This window comes from Oryzias latipes, chromosome 23 (genome assembly GCF_002234675.1).
Source record: "Oryzias latipes chromosome 23, ASM223467v1".
Lineage (NCBI taxonomy): Eukaryota > Metazoa > Chordata > Actinopteri > Beloniformes > Adrianichthyidae > Oryzias > Oryzias latipes.
This window is the reverse complement of record NC_019881.2, coordinates 7,234,814-7,240,813: the sequence shown is the minus strand read 5'-3', so window position 1 is coordinate 7,240,813 and position 6,000 is coordinate 7,234,814. Positions and strand designations below refer to the sequence as shown.

The following is a 6,000-nucleotide window of genomic DNA, read 5'->3' as shown; positions in this document are numbered from 1 at the left end:
ATCTTCCTCACCTCATCGTTCAGCCTTCCCACCAACTTCTGTGGTACCCGATAAGGCCGTTGCCGGATTGGTCGTCCATCTTTGAGCCGTATGGAATGGCTAATGAGTGTAGTTCTTCCTGGCTGTGCAGAAAAAAGAGATGGCGTTTCACGAAATAAGTCCATTATCTGTGTAGTCTGTTCCGGAGGTAAATGTGACAGAGACGGAGGGGTTGAGTGAGTCAGTGCTCCCAGATCAGAGTCCAAGTCTTCCTCATTCTTCACAGCTCTGACTAGCAAAGACTTCTCTGTTGGATGGTTAGCACCTTCCTTCCACTCTTTAAGTAGATTCACGTGGTATGTCTGCTTTTCTTTCTTTTTGTCAGGATGGTGCACCTCATAGGTGACAGGTCCCATCCTGCGGAGAATGGTGTATGGCCCTTGCCACTTTGCCAGTAGTTTGCTGGTACAAGAGGGAAGAAGTAGCAGAACCTTCTGACCTGGTAGGAGTTCACGGTGACGGGCCTGCTGGTCGTACCACGTCTTCCGACTCCTTTGGGCCTCTCGTTGGTTGACTTCTGCCTCTTCCCTGTACTTTGCCAACCGTTCTCTCATCTCCAGGACAAACTGGATCACACCCCTTTCTGAGGTCTTTGTGGATTTGGCCTCCCAGCTCTTCTTGAGGAGATCCAGTGGGCCTTGGACATCCCAGCCATAGAGGAGTTCGAATAGTGAGAAGCCTGTTGAAGCTTGTGGGACTTCCCTATAAGCAAACAACAGGAATGGTAGCCAACGATCCCAGTCCTTCCCTGTGTCACTCACGAACTTCTGCAGCATCCTCTTCAGGGTCTGGTTGAAACGTTCCACCAAGCCATTGGTCTGTGGGTGGTACGGTGTCGCCTTGATGGCAGTGATGCCAAGCTGCTGTTGGAACAGTTTCATCAACCGAGAGGTGAAGTTGGTTCCTTGGTCTGTCAGAATTTCATCCGGTATTCCTACTCTGGAGAAAAACTGAATTAACGCTCTCATGACTGCAGGAGCTGTAATGGTGCGCAGGGGAAAAGCTTCTGGGAACCGTGTAGCATAATCACAGACCACCAGGATGTATTCGTGACCGCTACTGCTCTTAGGTAAAGGTCCAACAATGTCCATGGCTATTCTCCTGAATGGAGTGGAAATTATAGGAAGTGGGTGTAGTAATGCTCTGTCAGACTTGTGTGTTATTGCAGTTTTCTGGCAGGTAGGACATGTTGCACAGTACGTCTGAATGTCAGTGTACATTGATGGCCAGAAAAAACGTGAACTAACCCGCAGATAGGTTTTGTGACGACCCAGGTGACCCGCCCATGGGAGTGTGTGCGCTAAGTGCATGACGAGTGGCCTGCAGGTGGTTGGAAGAACTAACCGTAGGTGTTCACCTTCAGCTGCATACAGAACATCATCAGCAACAATAAACCGCACATTCCCCAAACATTTGTCACTCTCTGTTGTCACCTTGGCAAACAATGGTTTTAAAGTTTGGTCTTCTTTCTGCAAAGCCGAAATGTCAGCTGGTATGTCAGATGTTTCTGCTGTTGTTGTGATCTCAGGATCCAGCAACTTAAGTTTTTTCTCAAACCGTCTTTGACGACGGGATTTCCTGGGCATTTCTTTGCCTCCATCAAAGAAATCGTCATCCAAACGTGGAAGACTTTGCATTCCCGCTTTAGCCTGAGCTCTAGTTAGCACAGGTGCTGAGACAGTAACAGCTAGCTCATCATTAGCTTTAGCTGTTTCAGTAGCCTCATTTAATAAGTCCCCCAACATAGGTAAATCACACCCCAAAATTAAATCAACAGGTAGGTTCTCTACCACCCCGACAGTCAAAAGATAGGATTGTTCATTTATGGTCACTGTTACATCCGCTTTTGGGTACAAATGTTGGTCGCCATGAACACACACAACACTTGTTTGCCTGATATAATCAAGTCCACCAAAAGGGATTAAACTCTGTTTGACCAGAGAAAAAAAACTGCCCGTGTCCAACATAGCAGTAACCTGCTGTCCGTTCACAGTCACCTGTTTAAGTGGCTGGAAAGTGTCTTTGTCCATGTGCACAGGCCCTGCTCCTGTGACAGTCTCTGGCCTGGGTGCGTAGCAAGCACCTGTGAATTTAGTCTTGCGGATTGGACATACGGAGGCTTTGTGACCAATCTGCTGGCAATAGAAACACACAAGGTCCTTACCCGCCGCTCGCTGGTTAGGTGCTGGGTTGGAACCTTGCGTTGCCTGATGGAAGTCTCTCCGTGCAGGTCTCAGTGGAGCGGTTTGAATGGGAAGACGCTGATCCCCACCCGACGGCCGTGCAGACGCTCCTCGTCGAGCGTTGAGATACTGCAGCGCAAGCCGGGCAGCGGTGAGGCCATCCTCCGGGTCGTGCTCCTTCACCCACGTCCTCACGTCAGCTGGAAGCACACGCAGCAGCTGCTCCAGGATGACGATCTCCCCGATCTGCTCCTTGCTGTGTTGCTCTGGGCGGATCCAGCGACGGTAGAGGCCCTTCAGGCGGTGGTATGTCTCAGTCGGATTCTCCCCAGATGGCACCACAGTAGACCGGAACTGCTGACGGTAAGTCTCTGGCGAGATGTCAAATTTTACCAGGAGTGCGTCTTTCAGGTCCTTGTAGATGTGGGCTTGCTGCTCGTCCATTGCTGTGTAGGCCTCCAACGCCTTTCCGGACAGCAGTGGCACCAGGGGACATGCCCACTCAGTCTCTGGCCATCTCCACGTCCTGGCAATCCGTTCAAAACGTAGCAGGTAATTTTCAATGTCCTCACCTGTCTGATATGGAGGGACCTTTGGCTCCATGTAAGGTCTCCAATCAGGTGGCTGTAAACTGACTCTGCTCTGTGGTTGATCTGACCAGCTGGAGTCCTCCTGTGCCACTGGATGCCGTCGACGGGACGTTGCAGCTGGTGTTGGCAGATCCAACCTTGGGCTACTCACTGCGGCTGAGCTTGGTCCAGCGGCTTTGGGACTGATGTTACGCCGCCGACCAGAATGGTGCTCTGCCCTGGAAAAAGAGGCTTCCAAACCTTGGAGGGCAGCGATGAATCTGTCCTCCCGCTGCTGCTGTCCACGGAGGAAGTCTCCCATCATAGCCGCCAAGTCACCTTCTGGGCCTTTGGTCAGGCCTGGAGAACCACCAGAGGCACCAGGATCTACCACCTCCTCCTCAGAGGATGAATTGGACAACAGAGGGACTGCATCCGATGTTGGTTCCATCTCCTCCTTCCGGGAACGCAGACCTCTGTGTCTCACCTTTTTGCGGCCAGCCATCTGCTTATCCCACTTCTGACACCAACTGTCGTGGGTCCCACCAGGGAATGATTGGGCAGAGGCGCCAAGGTGAAAGTATTCTTGACTTTAATGCAAGAATAGAGCACACCAATTGCTCCACAAAGGTTAACCAACATAGACTTCTCCAATCCAACACTCCAAATTCTCCTCTCAGCCTCTCCAACTTCTCCACTCAGACTCCCACACTGACAGCTGTATCTGGTTCTCTTTTAAGTGGTAAGCCCCTCCTCCTGGGCGTTGCTCTCCATCAGTCCAAAGAGAAAACAGGGAGAAGTGTTTGCATTGTTCAACAACATAAATAAACATACAGAAATAAACAGTTTCATTCAACTAAACATTCTGTGTCGTGTACAGAAAAATAACAATAATCATCAATAAAAATAAATACAAACAGTGACCGATGCGTCACATGACCCAGGGTGTCCATGACCACTTCCGGGTTACTTCCGGGTAAACAAACCAACGTTAATGTTGGCGTCGTGTGTGCTTCGTGTTAATGTATGCATGGGGATGGTGAGTCGGCAACCTAGTGTGCACCCAGGGCTACCTGCAGAGGGATAGGGACGGAATGAAAAGGGTAAGCTGATGTAAATGACGTGTTACCGGGTCCCAGCGTGCGCGTCTATGCGCACGTGTGTATGTGTGCGAGCGTGTGTGCATGCGTGTGCGCCTGCAGCGGCAGCTGACGGTTCTACACCGTCACACAATGAAATAAAAAGTGTTTCCTCCGAGCAAATAGTAGAACATTTTGGCAAAAAAACATAAAAAGGTTTTAACAAATAGCATGTATAACTCTAATTGCCATACTCCCAAACAAGTTGTGTTTGTGTTTTTAAAGTCTAATAAAGTAGTCCCATAAATCAAACACATCTCTGAGGTACAAACGTTTTCAGGGTGTGACTGTTCATTGAAATGAATCTGGGAAAAGAAGCCAAATCAGGTACCTTTTTTCCACCCTACGGGCGCCGCCATTTGGAGCCAGACAACATGATTGGTCCGAATTGGTCTTAGACAGGTTACCGGGGCAACTAGTGTCGCCAATCATGAGTAAGCTTATTAGGAGTCCACACCCCTCTGCACTGAAAGTGGCTTGGGAGAAGTTGTCAATCAAGCGTTCGAGGTGGGGACCAGCGGGCACCACATGGTTTCACTGAGGCATCTGATTGGTCATTTTGTAACTTGAATGACTTAAAGAAAGAAAATAAAGAAAAATTATCATGATAAAAATTAACAAAAAGGTGTTAAGAAAAATGTATCAGTGCTAGGTTATTCTGAAACATAGAATGATTAAGTAACAGCTGTTCATTTCTCAACGGAAGTCTATGGGATTTTGGCTTTTTGGAGCCAGCAGGTACTTCCTATTTGGAACATGAGGGTGGAGGGGTCAAGTCCCCTTGTGGTTACTTGTTTACCTGCATCTCACTTAATTGGATTTTCGAATGAGCTTCAATCCGGAAGTCCAAACATCTGTTTTTTTAATTTTGAGTTTGAAAATACCAGCTTCATAAATGGACTTGGTTTCACATCAAGTCCATTAGTTGTTACTTCTTTACCTGCATCTCACTTGATTTTGTTTTGAAATGAGCTTCAATCCGGAAGTACAAACATCAGATTTTTTTTTTGATTAGTTTTTGTTTTATGAGACTTTTTCCATCAGCTTTGTAAATTCAAACTTTGCAAACACATGCAGTGAGAACAATGCAAAATCATTAACTAACAGAATTATTGGAGCTGTTAAACTCTCTAGCACGGTCTATCATCCCAAAACAATTCTGCTGAAAACTCAAACACTCAGATTTTATACTGGCATATTTATACTTTAAATATAACTAAAGCTGTATGTTGCAACAGTTCACATTGTTTTGTTTTGCTAATGTTCTTCACTCAAAACTCACAGTAAGCAATATTTGTTTCTACCATCAGACCCACAGATGAGTGATCTCTTTAAAGTGGTTCAATGTAAATAAAAGATTTTAGAGGCCACAGTCACTTTCTGTGTTTTTTATTTGTACTGAATATTGTAACACAAAATTGACAGTTGGAAGAGCTGCAGATCTAATATTGCAAATTAAGTAAAGAATATTAGTTGAAAATTAAAAATAAATTCTGAAATGTCAAAAGTAAAACACATTTAAATAATGTGCAATCTTAGTCTCAGTGCAAGTCAAACAATTTAACACAGTTAGACAATAATCAAACTTATAAAAAAGCCAAAATATTTATATATTTGGATTATGTTAGATACCAAACCTGACCCTCAGCAGAACAAAGAGCACACATTAGTATTTACACATTTAGGTCAGAAGGCTGCTGGTGTCAACAAACAGAGGAGGTTGCTTAGTTGCCGTACACACACGATAAAATTGTAGCAACCAGGGAACAGCTGATCCTGATTAATCAAACCCACACTACAGAAAAATGCATGTCTGCACTCAATTTTCCAGTTTGGTACACAAAATAAATGTCTAAACCTTTTACTCTTTAAGTATTTTTATTTCAAAAATGTTTTATAAAACATGGGGAGCTGTATGGTCCACACCACTTTGTTTCCTTAGAGAACAAGCAAACTGGTCTCTTTGAAAATAGAAGACACAGTCAAATTACACTGAGGATCCCAAAAAATGAAAATCCAGCAGACAAAAAGTGAATCAAGTTGTTTTTTTTACCCGCCAAGAGGTTCATT

At 45.7% G+C, this 6,000-nt stretch overlaps 1 long non-coding RNA gene across 1 annotated transcript; it reads left to right on the top strand.

The window, feature by feature from the left end:
- Positions 1-487: 487 nt before the first annotated feature.
- On the top strand, positions 488-3,402 carry LOC111946926. Its single transcript, XR_002872739.1, has 4 exons — positions 488-930; positions 1,016-2,195; positions 2,270-2,774; positions 2,884-3,402. It is a non-coding gene; the product is annotated as an uncharacterized LOC111946926 (long non-coding RNA).
- The last annotated feature ends 2,598 nt before the right edge of the window (positions 3,403-6,000 follow it).